Genomic DNA, 19098 nt, shown 5'->3' on the forward strand with positions numbered 1-19098 from the left:
TGGTGTTTGAAGAAGTTATATCCTATTGGGGTTACACTCTACTTTATCCAGAATGGACAGGTAGAGTACAGAGTCTCAGAGGACACGATCTTGGACAATTGATAGCCAGAGTCAAAACAGTAGAAAGGATGGTTATTTAGACATTTGAGATAAACTTATGAAAATAAGCCATGACATGTTTGAATAGTTGGTTGAGCACCACCGTATAATGAATGACATGTTATCTGACCCAGCTAAGGTGGATAAGTTGACTGAATTTCTATTTGGCAAATTTTCTCACAGGACAGATGACACAATTCCCAAGAACTTGCATGAGGAGTTTGAGAAACTAGCTGATAGCCAAGTAGAGGTCTCAGATTCTACTCTGCCAGAGGAGGTGGTGGGAAAGGATATTACATAGATTGATAGTAACGGTCAACTTGATACTCAAATTGAGACAATTGTTTACAGGTTGTCAAAGGGTGATGCCACAGGTATTCAGGATGGTATAGTTACAACAGGCAGTGACTACAGTGTAGTGGGTTCAGATGATGATTATGAGGATGTTGTTGTGCAGGATGGTGAGATACCTGGTAGAGATGAGTAGACATTGAGCATTCATGAATTTATTGAGAAACAGCACCAGGCACAGTTAGATGCTTCATCACATGAGGTTGAGGCTGGTAGTACTTCACATGATTTGTCCAGCCAGCTGAAGGTGAACAAAGATAGTATTGTGACTTCATTATCTCATCATGACAGGTATGTGGAGTTGGTATTGGTCATATTACTCAAGTGAGGAGTTTTCTTGAGTTACCAGTTGATTCTAGTTTACGAATATGGACTCAAGATTGTTATATTAGCATTTGGGATTTAGTTGACTGGAGATCTTTAACACTTTTTGGTAGCAGTGTTTGTTTGGGTGCTATCATGGATTTGATTAGCAAATTACACGGTGTTGTCTTTTCTTGTGCTAGTATCTTGTCTAATGTTGGTATTAGTTTTTATACACCGATGTTGGGCTTTGTTCATATATCCAGTCGACCATACTTGCTAAAATGTGTTGATGATATTTCATATTTGGCAATGTGTATAGATGAGTCCCAGGATCATATTGGCATTGATGACATCCAGGAGGATGCAGTGGGCAGTTTTGAAGACTTAGTTTCCTTGGGTACAGAGGAGCTGGAAAGCAATGCTAATGTTTTTGATACTCCGTATGTTGATATGAGATTTAGATTTGATTCACAAGATATGGATGGTAATACTCTAGAGACTAGTAACTTTGAGGATACTCCTTTAGACAGTACATCAGAGGAGGTTTGTAGGAGACAGTCAAGCCAGTGCCATCATGTGTCTAATCAGTTGAGAGTTAGGGACCCAGACATTGCTATCACTTGCCAGCATTTCGATGCTGCTCGTCAGTTGTTAACAGTTTATGGATGGGGTTCTCCTACTAGTGATGAGCAGGAAGGCAGTTATCTTTCCTTGACAGAGATCCACTCTTTATGGGAGGCTATTCGGATTCTGAGACAGAATTATATGCAATTGGTAGCTGACAGAGATTATCTTATGGAGTGGGGCAGTACATCATATGATGCATTGTTGGCCAAGGAAGATGAGGTGAGTGAGCTTACTGAGCAGCTTGAGGTGACTTCTGAGATTCTTGAGAGTACACAGTTGGCTTTCAAGGAGTCACAGTTTCATTTGGCTAAGGTGACCATAGAGTTAGAGTGACTACAGTCTTTACTTGATTCTATATAGTCACAAGCTGTGGTGTTTGGTGATCCGAGGACATCCATGGCCGAGATTATCAGAGACAGTGGAGATGGGGATGCATCCATCCTTGATACTAACATTGGCATATTAGGTTCATTCCCACTAGAGTTAGGTTCAGTTGAGTTGGGTGTTGTAGCAAATTGTTGTATGCCTGACATGGTGGTGGCCTCTAGTATTGATGGCACGGAGACTAGAGATGTATCAAAGATCATGTGTGATATTGGTGAGTCGGCAGTTGGCATGGTTCCTGCTAGTAATACTACTCCCTTGGTGATATCTTCAGAGGTAGTAGTTAGTTCCAACATGGTTAATGATCAATTGCAGTTAGTTTCATCTAGATTACAGTTTGAGCCACTGACTGAGATTGGCAAATTCTATCGGCGTTACACTATGAGGTACGCTCATCAATTTACCTTTGATGACCATGTTGATGGGATGATGATACAAAGATGTACTTTGGTTCCTAGTGCTTATCATCAGTTATGGGACAGTTTGATGCCTCAAGATGAGAGTTGTGATGGGCGTGACATGGTGATAGGTTCTGCAGTTGACAGCTTGATAATATGTGACTTAGAGCAGGAGTTTGGGAATGATGCTTCAGTGGGTGTTGTTATTGATTCTACTCCTTTGGCTATGACATCTCCTGACTTAGCTAGTGATCAGTCATAGTGGGTTGTATCACTTGTTCATGGTGAGCTATTGACTGAGGTTGGTTTTTTTAATCAACATTATATTGCAGGGTATGTACATCAGTTAGCATTTGATCCTTGTTTTGAGGAGTTAATGGCAGGCAAATTTGGTTTGGATTCCATTTCTTACTCTTTATCTTGTAATGTCTTTTCACCATCAGTAGTGCATGGGAGTTATGGTTATGAGATAGTGGCCGGTGATTTGCAGAGTTGTGTTGACTGCAGGAGTTGTACAGTGTGTGGATTCTCCATACTTGGTCCAATTTCATTCGAGAGCGTTCACCATTGTTGCAGAGTTGGATTGTACATTCTATATAGGCCAGTGGGATGCGTTGATGATATTTACTGTGTTGGTAGTTTGATTTGTCCACTTTACTTGGGTTCTGATGTTCTAAGAGTTTGTGTCTCATGGGTTTTTTACTGTGGTAGTGGTGATTTTGGAGTTTGGTTGAGCTATAATTGTCAATTTGATTATGGATTCATCTTGGTCATATTGCAGAGGATATTGCATGAGCCTCTGTTAATTGGTAGTAGTATAGTTCATGACTACATTTGGGATCCAGGTGGATTGATTGGTTTATTGTTCAGCCATTGCTTGAGGACAAGCAATGTTTGGGAGGGGAGGACTTGTCATGTCCCCTTTTCAAATAATTAAAAAATAATAATCTTTGGTAAGGCAAGCAGGCCCAAGAAAGTGAAGTTTCGGAAAAAGGGGGTTAATCTTTGGGAACTGTTGGACTAATAAATGAAAATTATTATTAAAATATGTTTCATTAACCTCTCTTGGATGTGAGTTACATTTATGCCCTCTTTTAAGGGGTTTGGAGGCATTTTGGGCAGATTTCAGAACTTGATTTTTGCTAATTTTCTTGTTGTTCTTCAGAGGTTGCCAAACCTGTGGAGAAGGAGACCCAAGAACGGGAGTTTGAAGGTTTCTAGGAAGGCTAAAGATGGGAGTTTGAAGCCATTCCATGTGCATGCTCATACAGAGTTTGCCTTTGTGCTGAATAGTGTCGATTTGTGGGTTTTCGGGGTTATTTTTGGTTTGAGTTTGGTGTTTTCAGTTGAGTGTTTCATATCAGTTTGAGTTGCTGCTGTATTTCAGACTTTAAGATGTTAAAATAGAGCTGAATATATGTATTGGGTCATGATTAAACTTCTGAGATAGTTTATGAGTGTTTTTGTGGTGTTTCCAGGCAATGTGTGTTAATTTCAGGAGCCCGATTGAGCATAGTTTTGTCCTACATTTGTGAGTTGTTGTGTAAAGGCTATACAAATCTAGAAATGTCATTTTGTAGGCTATTATGCTGCTAAATTTTCTGTTAAAATGTCCATTCTCATATTTATTAATAATTTGTGAAGTTGTGAAGTTGTGAAGTTTTTTGGCACTAATTTGGACATACCCGGTTTGGGTTTTATTGGGAAATTGGCAGATCTTTGTAATATTAGTTGTTTGATTTTAAAGATCTAATTTGAGGCTGGAAATACCATGCAAAATCAGTAAAGGGACATTTCAGTGGTATCAGAGCCATGATCTTGCCAGCCTGAGGGTTTATAGAAGTTGCATGTCAGTTTTAATAACTACCCAGATCTTGCATGTCAGTTTTGACAACTACCCAGATCTTGCATGTCATAATTTATGATTGCATGTTGCTTCTAATCAAATGCATGTCAAAATTTATGATTTCATGCTACTTCTAATCATTTTCATGTTATTTCTTGGTGAATTTGGTGGTTGTAGAAGTTTGCATTTCAGTTTTGACAACTACCCAGATCTTGCATGTCAGTTTTGACAACTACCCAGATCTTGCATGTCATAATTTGGTGGTTGCATGTTGCTTCTAATCAGTTGCATGTCAAAATCTATGGTTGAATGCTACTTCTAATCATTTGAATGTTAGTTCTTGGTGAATTTGGTGGTTGTAAAAGTTTGCATGTCAGTTTTGACAACTACCCAGATCTTACATGTCAGTTTTGACAACTACCCAAATCTTGCATGTCATAATTTGGTGGTTGCATGTTGTTTCTAATCAGTTGCATGTCCAAATCTATGGTTGCATGCTACTTATAATCATTTGCATGTTAGTTCTTGGTGTTTGAAGAAGTTATATCCTATTGGGGTTACACTCTACTTTATCCAGAATGGACAGGTAGAGTACAAAGTCTCAGAGGACACAATCTTGGACAATTGATAGCCAGAGTCAAAACAGTAGAAAGGATGGTTATTTAGACATTCGAGATAAACTTATGAAAATAAGCCATGACATGTCTGAATAGTTGGTTGAGCACCACCGTATAATGAATGACATGTTATCTGACCCAGCTAAGGTGGATAAGTTGACTGAATTTCTATTTGGCAAATTTTCTCACAGGACAGATGACACAATTCCCAAGAACTTGCATGAGGAGTTTGAGAAACTAGCTGATAGCCAAGTAGAGGTCTCAGATTCTACTCTACCAGAGGAGGTGGTGGGAAAGGATATTACATAGATTGATAGTAACGGTCAACTTGATACTCAAATTGAGACAATTGTTTACAGGTTGTCAAAGGGTGATGCCACAGGTATTCAGGATGGTATAGTTACAACAGGCAGTGACTACAGTGTAGTGGGTTCAGATGATGATTATGAGGATGTTGTTGTGCAGGATGGTGAGATACCTGGTAGAGATGAGTAGACATTGAGCATTCATGAATTTATTGAGAAACAGCACCAGGCACAGTTAGATGCTTCATCACATGAGGTTGAGGCTGGTAGTACTTCACATGATTTGTCCAGCCAGCTGAAGGTGAACAAAGATGGTATTGTGACTTCATTATCTCATCATGACAGGTATGTGGAGTTGGTATTGGTCATATTACTCAAGTGAGGAGTTTTCTTGAGTTACCAGTTGATTCTAGTTTACGAATATGGACTCAAGATTGTTATATTAGCATTTGGGATTTAGTTGACTGGAGATCTTTAACACTTTTTGGTAGCAGTGTTTTTTTGGGTGCTATCATGGATTTGATTAGCAAATTACACAGTGTTGTCTTTTCTTGTGCTAGTATCTTGTCTAATGTTGGTATTAGTTTTTATACACCGATGTTGGGCTTTGTTCATATATCCAGTCGACCATACTTGCTAAAATGTGTTGATGATATTTCATATTGCTAAATTGTTCAGCCATTGCTTGAGGACAAGCAATGTTTGGGAGGGGAGGACTTGTCATGTCCCCTTTTCAAATAATTAAAAAATAATAATCTTTGGTAAGGCAAGCAGGCCCAAGAAAGTGAAGTTTCAGAAAAAGGGGGTTAATCTTTGGAAACTGTTGGACTAATAAATGAAAATTATTATTAAAATATGTTTCATTAACATCTCTTGGATGTGAGTTACAGTTATGCCCTCTTTAAAGGGGTTTGGAGGCATTTTGGGCAAATTCCAAAACTTGATTTTTGCTAATTTTCTTGTTGTTCTTCAGAGGCTGCCAAACCTGTGGAGAAGGAGACCTAAGAATGGGAGTTTGCAGGTTTCCAGGAAGGCTAAGGACGGGAGTTTGAAGCCATTCCATATGCATGCTCATACAGAGTTTTCCTTTGTGCTGAATAGTGCCGATTTGTGGGTTTTCGGGATTGTTTTTGGTTTGAGTTTGGTGTTTTCAGTTGAGTGTTTCATATCAGTTTGGGTTGCTGCTGTATTTTAGACTTTAAGATGTTAAAATAGAGCTAAATATATGTATTGGGTCATGATTAAACTTCTGAGATAGTTTATGAGTGTTTTTGTGGTGTTTCTGGGCATTGTGTGTTAATTTCAGGAGCCCGATTGAGCATAGTTTTGTCCTACATTTGTGAGCTGTTGTGTAAAGGCTATACAAATCTGGAAATGTCATTTTGTAGGCTGTTATGCTGCTAAATTTTTTGTAAAAATGTCCATTCTCATATTTATTAATCATTTGTGAAGTTGTGAAGTTTTTTGGCACTAATTTGGACATACCCGATTTGGGTTTTATTGGGAAATTGACAGATCTTTGGAATATTGTTTGTTTGATTTTAAAGATCTGATTTGAGGCTAGAAATACCATGCAAAATTAGTAAAGGGACATTTCATAGAAGCAAAGCATCCTCTTTAGATTTTTTACTTACCACATTTTCCTCCTTGTTCCCTTCTAGTTTATCTCCGTCATTATTCTTTCTGTTAGAGTAATTATTTGTTCTAACTTATTAGTTAAATCACTTTGATTTAATTAATTAAGTTGCCTATTAATCTAGTTTTCTTAAGCTATCTTGTAGGTGCATATAATTAATATTTTATTAATTATATTGTGCAACCCTAGCTTTTTTAGGCTTTAGTTTCCCTTTTCGAGTTTCGTGATTCCTTTATAAGGATTCACCTCTTTGTATTTTATTCATTCACTTATTGGATTATATGAGATATTGCTCTTTGCATGTCCATAAGATGGATCTGGCTTTTTGGCCTCCTTGAAACCAGCTTTCCGGCACATTTTTTGAATTAAAAAAATACGTCTGTATGCTCAAGTTACAGAGAAAAAACCTCCAGGGCCTCTGAAAATGCAAAAAATTATTATTTTTTAATAAAAAAATAATAAAAAATAACAAAGAACCTCCACCACCACCGCACCGCTGGCAAAGCGGAGGCTGGGTGGTGGGAGGGCGGAGCGGAGGCCACCGCGGGCGGGGCCGCGGCGGGAACCGCCGGCGGAGCCGCTGGCGGACCACCAGCAGTTTCCGCCACTCTGATTTTGGACTTCTTTATATCGCTGGAAAGCTCTTTCTGTGCTCTTTCTAGTGATGCTAGTTGTTGTTCCAGATTTTGTTCCAGGCACATCCTATTCAGTCTTTTACTTTTTAGCATTCTAGTGGATATCCTGTTTGTTTCAGGTCCAGGGATCGATTTTGTTGCTTCAGTTGCTTCATTTTGGGCTCTACCTTCTGTTGTTTTAGCCTTATGTTTTTTCTGATCATTGTTGATATTCATTGTAAGCATCTTTATGCAACGCACTAAGATAAAGTGCCACTCTTGCGTTTCGGGATCATTTCCATCATTTTGATTTGTTGTACTCACACTATTTTATAAAGTGCCATGGGGGGGATAGTTGTTTGCCGCTTATAGGCCCTCTTTCTCTAATTCCTCATGTAGTGTCGATGACACGTGCCTTTATTGGTGTTTTGTACCTCACTCTCGATGTATTTGGCTCCTGTGTTGTAGGAGATTCTTGGCCCATCTTTTTAGCTGCCTGTCACCTCACCTGCCTTAAGGAGAGGTTATATTGCTATTCTATGCTTCTTTGGTTGATCGTTCATGCCTTCTATTTCCATGGAGGTTCTATAGATCAACATTTTGACAGAGTTTTGCGGTTCTTCATGCTTCAATGATTCTCTTCTGATCTCTTTGTTCCTTCTTCTGGAACATTCTTTGCTATCTCTTTTTGGAGTAGGGTTTTTCTCATGTGGTTTTCTCTATTTCTCCTCTTTATAGAGATTTTGTTGTGATTGGGTACCTGATCTGGCCTTGTTGCCGGGACCCAATTCTCTTTCATAGCTGTGCTAGGTTAGCTTCCTCCCAAGCTTCGCTTAAGGGGGGGTGTTAGAGTAATTATTTGTTCTAACTTATTAATTAAATCACTTTGATTTAATTAATTAAGTTGCCTATTACTCTAGTTTTCTTAATCTATCTTGTAGGTGCATATAATTAATATTTTATCAATTATATTGTGCAACCCTAGCTTTTTTAGGCTTTAGTTTCCCTTTTCGAGTTTCGTGATTCCTTTATAAGGATTCACCTCTTTGTATTTTATTCATTCACTTATTGGATTATATGAGATATTGCTCTTTGCATGTCCATAAGATGGATCTGGCTTTTTGGCCTCCTTGATTTTTCCTTGCCTCTGTTCTTTGCTTCATCCATGTGACAGGGTTATGCATGCAGGTGTTCTTGGGAGATTAGTTTTTCACCTAATCTAACACTTTCAAGTCTGGCAATCTTTCTTCTTGTGCCCTAATTTCCCATATTACTGACAATCTCTCAATCCTCTGGATTGATACCTCTTCACCTTTGACTTCCTTCTTGATTTCCCATGATTCCCTGAATTATTTCCTCTCTCAGTCATTTTGCCTCTACTTTGTGTGTTCAAAACACTTCCTAATGTAGATCTACCTAAGGTTTGCCTACAAGTTTCCTTACTCAAAATAAAACTAATCAAATCACCATATTTTAGGGTACTAGATCCAGAAATGGAATTACTCACATCCATTACCAAGCCATTCCAGCCTTTAGGCAAAGAACACAAAATCAGGAGAGTCCTAATTTCTTCATCAAAATTGATACCCATAGAAGATAACTAACTAGTAATAGTATTTAACTCGTTCAAATGATCCACAACCAATCCACCTTCTGTCATTTTCATATTAAATAAACACTTCATTAGAAATACCTTATTTTAAGCGAAGGGTTTTTCATACAGTTTTAATAGGATTTGCATCAACTCTTTTATTGTCTTCACTTTTGCAATATTAAATGCCACTGATGGTGCTAGGCATAATTGAATGCTACTAAGTGTCTTTCTATCCAAAAGATCCTAGTCATCATTTGTCATAGATCCCTGATTCTTGGTTTTTCCTTCCAATGACTTCCATAAATCCTTCTGATAGAGATAGTCCTCCATTTGCATCTTCCATAAATGAAATTTCTACCAATTAAACTTGTCAATCCTTAGCTTACCCTTTTCTAACATCACTCCCACTCAACCGTGAGACTCCCACTCAATTGTGAGACCTTCCTATAGAGGATCGCTAAAAAAAAATGACGATGGTTTGACTAAAAAAATATATGACAACTATCTAGCTTTGATACCATTTGTTTGGATTAATGCCAGACAAAAATAATAGTTGCATGCAAATATCACCAATACCATAAAATAGTAGATCGCATAAAAGAGAAAACAAGACACCAAGATTTAATGTGGTTCATCCAATCCCTGAGCTACGTCCACCAACAAGAAGTCCAATATTATTATTATCCAATGATTAAAACTTGATTACAATCCATAATCCCTTATAGCTCAATAATGCCACAAGAAGCTACAATATCACCATTTATAATAAAACTCCTAACCCTAAGCCTTTTTTATACAAGCTTTTTTTGCTTACAAAATTAGGGCTAGAATTATAGAAAAATAGTAGCCAATGCCCTTTACAATATAAGGGCATTTTTGGCTTTACGGGCATTGCCCTCAAAAACCCCTATAGGGGCATTTCCCCTCATCCCCACCCTATACTACAGTAGGGAGTGCACCTGGGGGCTACCCTAGGACCCTATAGGGGCACTACCCCTTGACCCCATCTTGGGGGCACTGCCCCCAAACCCTCGTAAAAATAATATGGGGAAAAAAATTGTCTTGAATAAACCTCTGAGTCTGATTAGGCTTCACATCACAACATAGTCCTAATGAAGAATAAAAGAAATTGAGAACTTCATGAGAAATAATCTATTTGATGTTAATTTTGAACAATGACAATAATGCACATGAGATTTCACTACAGCCTTCTACTTCTGACATAGATCCTACTCATGATGAGGGAAGCATAGATCCTACACATGGTAAAGCCCTTGATGTGCATCACAATGATATAGGTACATATTTAATTTCTATTGAAAATTAATTATGTAATTATTAATAAAATTCAATATCTTAAATTGTAATTGGTGTAACTTTTATGTGGTAATTTTTGAGTATGAAGAATGTCATGGTGATGGAGTTGAGCATGTTGAGGTTAAGGATGAAAAAAATGTGATAGTAGATGATGTGGCACTAGCAAGTAAGGAAAAATCCATGTTATGTTCTTTAGATTAATGAAATACTTATAACATTAAAAAAAATGTTTAGAATTAAACCCATTTATTTCTTATTGTAGGGGCGCATCAACCTTGTCCTCTTAAAAAGAAGAGAAAGCCTCATGTCATAATATCAAAACCAAAAGAGCCACAAGAGAATGTCAAAGATAACCATGATGTGTTTATTAGCCTTTATCTTCGACAAAAAAAAAAAAAAAAAAAGAATGTTAAAAACCTTGTTTGATGATGAATGTGTTTATGAATTTTTTATGAATGTGGCTTATTAATGAATTTTATGTCATGCTATTTAATATTGTTATGTGATTATCATGATTGACGTGTTCACAAATTATCAATGAATATTTATATATATTAATTAATTATATGTCATGTTAATGAATATTATGTGAATATAATGATTGATGTGTTCATAAATTATTGATGAATGTTTATATGTATTAATTAATTGTATGTCATGTTAATGAGTGTTATGTGGTTATAATGATTCAATGATATACTTCTTAAATTAATTAATGAAATATTTACTTAGTTGCTAATGGGGAATTTAGAGTTATTATGGGGGGAGAGGCCAAATGAGCTTCTACCTTCATGTGGTTGACCTTGTTAAGTAGATAATATGAAAGGATTCTTGAAACCAAGTGAAGCTCAAATAAAACCTATCAAAGCTAAACACCAATATATGGTCCCATCAATTCTTCCCAAAATGTCTTACCAACTTGACACTCAAATAAATCTTCACTAAATCATCATAACAACTTCTAAATAAGATCAGATGGATCAAACTCATTTTCTGATTACAAATGCTTTATGAGAAAACTCCCAATGGAAGCTTCACCATTTCCATCATACAAACCTGAAAGGATGTGTGGATCTCTAATTCACCATGCCCTCCATGAATGCAATCAGAATACCCAATCCCATAAACATTTAAACTCACTTCACTTCCACTCATGAAGCACCTAGTGGAATTATATCCTTCAAACAAACTATCAACTAATATCTCATTCATTGATCACATTAACAATAAGGCATATTAGGGAGTTCATGAAAATGTTACTCTACCCACCTAATGATCAACCTTGAATCAACTTGAAAACTCTGAATATGGATTCATATTTTCTCTCTGCACCCTTTTAAACATGATAGATGAATGCACAAACTTTTTTTGAACCAAATGCTCTTTCTTTCCACATTTTGATTTGAGTGTCATACTATGACTATGGCATAATAGTGACACATGAAAGGATCCAAACCTTCTCAATGTATAATTCAAACCAAATAAATAACCTCAATGCACTTCAAGGTCAATCATAATGTTTTGTTCCCAACCATACATTAATGAATCAATATATTACTATGATCATTGTTATCATGGTCAAGACAGTATGATAATGTCTTTTCTACACAAGGACTCAAAATAACTTGAAAGCCATTTCCATCCAATGTGAGGGTTCATCTCATTAAACTTCATGGAATAATAGGGGATCTAGTCATAATGGCGACTTATAAAATTCTACAACAATAGTCACAGTTCACAAAATGGTTGGACAAATTAAGGGAAATGACATCCTCCAAATACTTGAGATCCTTGTCATGCTACTTAAATTGATCCTTTATATTTTCCACAACCTTATTTGAATCCTTTCAATAGACTTGCATGATACTTTGACAAGATGGTCTAGTAAGTATTAATTTAGGTGGTAAATTGTATCTCATGTATCATTACAACACAAGGATGAGAAAGCTCAGCATTCCCTATAATTCCCTTCTTTATAATTCTATTGTGGGTAGTTGCTTCAAAGGAGCACCAAAGAGATTTATATTTTTTGAATTCACTTCTTGGGTTTAGAACATCATCACTACATTTAAAATTCTATTGAAGTGCATCCTACACATCATGACTACATTCAAAATTCCATTGAAGTGCATCTTTTGCATCATCACTACATTCAAAATTCCTTTGAAGTGCATCTTATACATGGTAAGCAATGAAGACAATATATTATCAAAATAAGGCATGTGGATTTTTTAGTTTGAATAATCTAAGCTATCCATAGGGCACCCACTCAGGATGGAACTCAAGCAATACACAAATGCAATTTTATATCAAGCGGCTCAAAGGGCCTTATTGGCTATAGAAACCATTGAAAAAGGAAAAGGATATAACTGAAATACTCAAATCAGATCACCTTATGTGTATTAACATATTCCCCTCATCAAAACACAAACTCGTGTTTTGTAAGAAGCAAAGTACATGAGCCTACAACCTAAAATGAGGTAGTATCATCTGCAGAAGAGCCTGAAGTACCATCCTACTTGAGACTATATGTTTGACATAAAAATACTATATCACCTTCCATGTATAACAAAATCTTAAAGCTAAGACCACTATCTAAAACACAAAAATGAAGCCCCAGAAATACCAGTCCTAAACCTTAAGATGGGTGATTCAAACCACCAAAGAAAACCTATTCAATTCAATAATGAACTGAATCAAAATAAAGGTGTCATATTAGTTCACATATGATGTTTTCCTTCATTCATTGTACAAATATATTGAGTTGGGAGACTAACAAATAATCCCAAAAAGCTATGGTAAGTATATTTGCCTACTCTAGTGCATCATTAATACCAATTAGAGTTATTGAGATCTTGCTAGTTTGGTTTGATCTAATATTACCTACATTTTTATTGAGATCTTTCCTTGCACACGATTTATTCTAGTTTTCATGTTTGTTTTATGACTACGCTATTACACTCATACAAAATAACACATTTAATTCTTTATGGTTTGTTTGTAGAATCATGCAGGGTGTATTTTGAAGAAACCTGGTCAAATTTGAATGTATGTAACTCTTCCTTGTTCTTTGAATTAACATTTATTATCTTGGCATTTAGTTTGATGAAGTCTTCAAGTCATGAATGCTAAACTATATTGCTAATGTAATTTTAGATTGAAGGACATGGAAAGGGTTAATATGCCTAGATGGGAATATTAGCAGAAGATGAGGAAGTATGTGAAAAATCCTTTGGAAGGGGCATCTCCAAGTACTAGTGTAAATATTGTAGAGGATGATAACAATGTGTATGTGATTGAGAATGCAAAAAAAATTCATGCAACATGCAAAAAATGAAATGAAAAGATAACAAAAGGAGAGGTAACTTTCTATTGTTTAATCATTTAAGTATTCACATGCAAAACATTAATATGAGATGTTCCTATCAAAAGTATTAATATTATGTTCTTTTATTTTTGCTCTTTGATAGTGATAAGCCTATCTTACTATGGAAGTTATTGTTTTAAAACATTTATTGTTAGATATTCAATGATTCTTATCTATCACTTGTCAAATTCTATTGGTTGATGCATACTTTTATCTCTGTGATCGCATCAAGATAGTTAGTCATTTGCACCTATTTGAATCTCACTTACTGACTCCATTATCATGGAAATTTGTGAATCTTTTGTTACTACTTGATAGTACTTGACTTGATATAAGAGTTATTATAAATATTTAGAATAATTAGGGGGTGAATTAGTTACTCAAGGTCAATATGTACCACTTGAACTATTAAACATTAAGCACATCAATGTTCTATTGATCCTACTTAACTTGTTATTGCTCAATGTATATTGTAAAACTATCATAAACTTAACTTGTATTCCATAATGAAAAACATGATCACATGTAAAACATTCATAATAAATTCATCAAAAATTGACACAAGGATTTTAAGTGGAAACCCCATTTGGGAAAAACTACTAGCAACATGTCACTTTTTTTCACTCTTTCAATGTGAGCTATGTTAGGACCCAACCCTGTTAAAAGTTTGCAATACACATTGTTAAATGTGAACTCGTTACAAGATTTAGTCACTCTATTAGGAGTGGCCTTGTAAGAGGACTTTGATAATTCCATTTAGAATGTCACCTAGTTAAATGATTTACATAGAATTTTAAGTCTTCCAATGACTATTAGGTCAACCTCTATTAAAAGGATTTCAATACAAACTATTCACAATGATAAGAAATAAAACAATAGGTTTTGATATGTGTGATTAAAACTCACTTTTAATGGTTTAGATCATTGTTCAGTCCTTATGTTAGTTCATTGATAAGCCTTTCATTTTCATCTCTAATCTTGATATGCTTGGACACCCTACAACCAATCAGTTTACACTTCTCATCAACACTCAAGCCTTCTACTCAAAATAACTTATCAATAACAGCATCAAATTTTCAAGAGTTCTCCTTTAGCTTTGCATTCACACTCTTGTGTGCTTCTAATCAACCTTTCTTTGTATATGAACTCGCTCACACACACAAACTAGGCTTGGCTAGGCTTGACTGGACATGGCACCAAAAATTTGATTGTCTCCCTTTAAATAGGCAATTTGTGCTTTACCATTTTCTACATCCATCATACATCTTAGGGTTTACGATCAACTTTAACTTGATTCAATGTATTTGTACAATTTCTTGATCATCCTCTAGAAACTTCTCTAGAATCCTTTTGTTAGGTCTTTACCTAATCATCACCTTGAATTTAATGATCCAACTCATCAATCTAATATTCAATTTGTTTTACATCTCCCAAGAAATCAATTAAGTTGGCTTGATATTATAATTCCTTTGAATTTGATCTTTTATTGTCACTTGAGAATCATTGAATTCTAACACTCAGTCAACACTGAAATAATCAATCTTTATTTATTACTTTCTAGTCTAGCATCAACTAACTTGCTCGGTCAATGCTAATTCTCAATCAACACTAGATTTACTCAGCACTAATTGTGGCTCGGTTCACACTAGCATTACTTGATACTCCTTAGTAATTTACTCTTTTTCTTAGCATGTCTTAGCTTTCTTGACATAAATAATTATTTTTCTTTATCAAAGTCTATCTAGTCAAATATCCATTGTAAATTCATTTTCATAACTTCAACCTTTCCTCTAGGTGTTGTAGTTATGTGTAACTCTTAAATCCTCTTTATCAATCAAATAGATATGATATTTATATTAGGTAGTAATATATCTCATCCATAGATTTGACATCAATGAAAAAAACAATAATTGTTCCAATTGTGAGTTTCTAACAATCTCCCTCTTTGGCATTGATGGCAACATCTTAGATATCCAAAATACTAATAAATTAGCTATCATACAATCTAAAAGATTTCACTTCCATGAGTAACCACTATCATTAATTTGATTCTGATTCTTCATATTTTATTTTTCTCTCTTTCATGATTTCGTACCTTATTTATTTCTCCCTATTTCATCTTAGTTTCACTGTAATCTTTCCTTCTTTGACAACAATGCCAAAGAAGTGTAGTTGTCCCAACTATAAATTCTTCATATATCTGGATAATGTATATTTTGCATGTCTAGCTAATACTTGTCATCTAACTATGACTAATCTTTGTATGTTGTACTAAAGTATTCTACCTTAGGCATGTCCCAAAGTAGAGTTGTATTGCATCATTGTGTAAAATATTCTATGTAGCACATGTGATCCAGTGCACCTTGGCTTCTTAAAAGGCCTTAGTTAGGGGAATGACCCCCAATTTACCTCTAAGATATTCATGAGCATCTTTGGTTAATGGTTTTGTGAATATGTTAGCAATTTATTCTTTTATATTCACATATTCTAGCTTCACTTCTTTGTCTTGAACTAGTTATCTGATGTAGTGATACTTTATAGCAATATGCTTTGTCTTAGTATGCATCACTAGATTCTTTAAAATGCTAATAGCACTTGTGTTATCACAATAGATAAATAATAGATTTGTAATTTCTTCTTTCATTCCTTTTAATAATTACTTAATCCACGTTATATTTGAACAATTCAATATAGCTGCCACATACTCAGCTTCAGTTGTTGATTGGAAAATACAATTTTATTTCTTGCTTTTCCATGACACCAATCTCTTTCCTAGAAAGAATGCACCTCCACTACTACTTTTCATGTCATCAATATTTCCTTCCCAATCTACATCAATGAAAACCTTCAGTTCAAATTTATCACTTCTCTTGTAGTATAATCCATAATATTTTGTACCTTTTAGATATCTCATTATCATTTTTACAACTATCATGTGATTCTCTTTATGATTTTCTAAAAATCTAGCAACAATCCCAACTGCTAATGCAACATCTAGTATGTTGTGAACAACATATTGCAATTTTTCTATCACGGACCTGTATAGGATCCGATTCACATCAGTAGAATCATCAGTCTTAGATAAATTATTTCCTATAGAAATAGGTGTACTCACTGGTCTTGAATCTTCCATACCAAAATTCTTCAATATCCCCTTGATGTATTTGGTTTGCAAAATGAAAATACCAAACTTCATTTGGCACACTTGTAAACCAACAAAGAAGTTGATCTCACCAAACATAAACATTTCAAATTCCTTTTTCATTCATCAAAAAATTATTTACATAACACTTCTCTTCCTCCAAATATGATATCATCAAAAAATATCTCGAATAATATTATTTCATTATTCTTTCCATTCTTCAAGTATAGATTGTTGTTATCATTTGTTCTCTCAAAACCAATTTTCACTAAATACTTATGTAAACTTTCAAACCATGCTCATGGTGCTTGCTTTAATCCATAAAGAGATTTTTTTAGTTTACATACCATGTTCCTCTTGTCTAGATCTACAAATCCTTTAGGTTATTCAATGTATACTTCTTCCTATAGTATACCATTCAAAAATGCAGATTTGACATCCATCTAATATACCTTGAAGTTCTTGTAAGCTGAGTATGTAAGCAAAGTTATGACTCCTTAAAGTCTGGCCACAAGAGAAAAAATTTCTCCATAGTTGACTCCTTTTTCTTATGCATAACCCTTGCATACCAACCTTGCATTATTTCTTGTTACTTTACCATTTTCATTGAGCTTGTTCTTAAAAACTGACTTTGTCCCAATGACATTTTTGTCTTTAGGTCTTGGCATTAAAGTTTGAGTATTGTTCTTTTCAATCTAGTCAATTTATTTGTTCATAACATGTATCCAATCATCATTATCTAAAGAATATTTTATTGATTTAGTCTCAAACACATAATAATCATCTGTCACCTTTGAGTTTTCTGCTTGTCATAACACTTGATTCAACATCTCCAATTATTTGATCAATTTTATGATGTCTTCTCACATATTTTTCTAATATAGGTAGCTTCCTTCTTGGCTCTTCTTCAATTTCTTTTAGAAAAATAATCTCAATTTCATTTCCTCTTCTTTGTTTTGATTCTAGTTCAGGTTTTGAATGCTCATCATTCACTATCTAATGGTCGACATTGTCTGTTTGTGACTCAAAATCTACAATTTGTTGCTCGGCACCCACTTGCTATTTTCTAGCAATTTATATTTCCACTTCATCATTTCCTATGTGATGGGAACTTGCAACTTGATTTGTCTGTTCATTTTGAGTGTTGGAAGCATCATCATTCACATAGATGAATGTATTATAGTCTTCAAGTTCTTCATTATATGAAGCATCACCTTTTTATGAAAACTCATCAATTCTCATATTTGCACTTTCCACAACTTTGTTAGTGTTAGAATTTAAACATTTCTAAACTTTTCTTTTTGGGGAATAACCTAGGAATATGCCTTCATAACTTTTTGCATCGATTTTTCCATCTCTATTATCTTTCAATATATAACATATACTTTCAAAGATTTGAAAATATTTAACATTGGGAGCATAACCATACCATAGTTCATAAGGTGTAGCATTTGTACCTTTTTATGAAAACATTTGTAACTTTTTGCATCAATTTTTCCATCTCTATTATCTTTCAATATATAACATATACTTCCAAAGATTTGAAAATATTTAACATTGGGAGCATAACCATACCACAGTTAATAAGGTGTAGCATTTCATTTCCTCTTCTTTGTTTTGATTCTAGTTCAGGTTTTGAATGCTCATCAGTCACTATCTAATGGTCAACATTTCTTGTTTGTGACTCAAAATCTACAATCTGTTGCTCGGCACCCACTCACTATTTTCTAGCAATTTGTATTTCCACTTCATCATTTCCTATCTAATGGGAACTTGTAGCTTGATTTGTCTATTCATTTTGAGTGTTGGAAGCTTCATCATTCGCATAGATGAATGTACTAGAGTCTTCAAGTTCTTCATTATATGAAGCATCACCTTTTTACTAAAACTCATCAATTCTCATATTTCCACTTTCCACAACTTTGTTAGTGTTAGAATTTAAACACTTTTAAACTTTTCTTTTTGTGGAATAACTAGGAATATGCCTTCATAATTTTTTGCATCAATTTTTCCATCCCTATTATCTTTCAATATATAAAATATACTTCCAAATATTTCAAAATATTTAACATTGGGAGCATAGCCATACCATAGTTCATAAGGTGTAGCATTTGTACCTTTCTTAACTTGAACTCTATTCAGGGTATAGATAGCAGTACTCATCATTTCTCTCCAATATTTATGTGATACACCTTTCTCTATCATTAGTGTTATAGCACAATTTATAAAATTGATTTGTTCCTTCTTTCAACTATCCCACTCTAAGTTGGGGTCCTTGGTGCTGACATCTATCCTTTGATTCATCTGTCATTGCAAAATGTTTTGAACTCATCTGAAACAAATTCACCACCTTTGTCAAATCTTAAACACTTCAAACTCTTCCCTGTTTCTTTTTCAACTATAGTTAAATACCACTTAAATAACTGAAAGGCATCATATTTAACTTTAAGAAATATTATTGTCATCATTCTAGAGTAGTCATCCACAAATAGAAT

This window comes from Cupressus sempervirens, chromosome 7, assembly GCF_028749045.1.
Source record: "Cupressus sempervirens isolate cs-2001-9-10 chromosome 7, ASM2874904v1, whole genome shotgun sequence".
Lineage (NCBI taxonomy): Eukaryota > Viridiplantae > Streptophyta > Pinopsida > Cupressales > Cupressaceae > Cupressus > Cupressus sempervirens.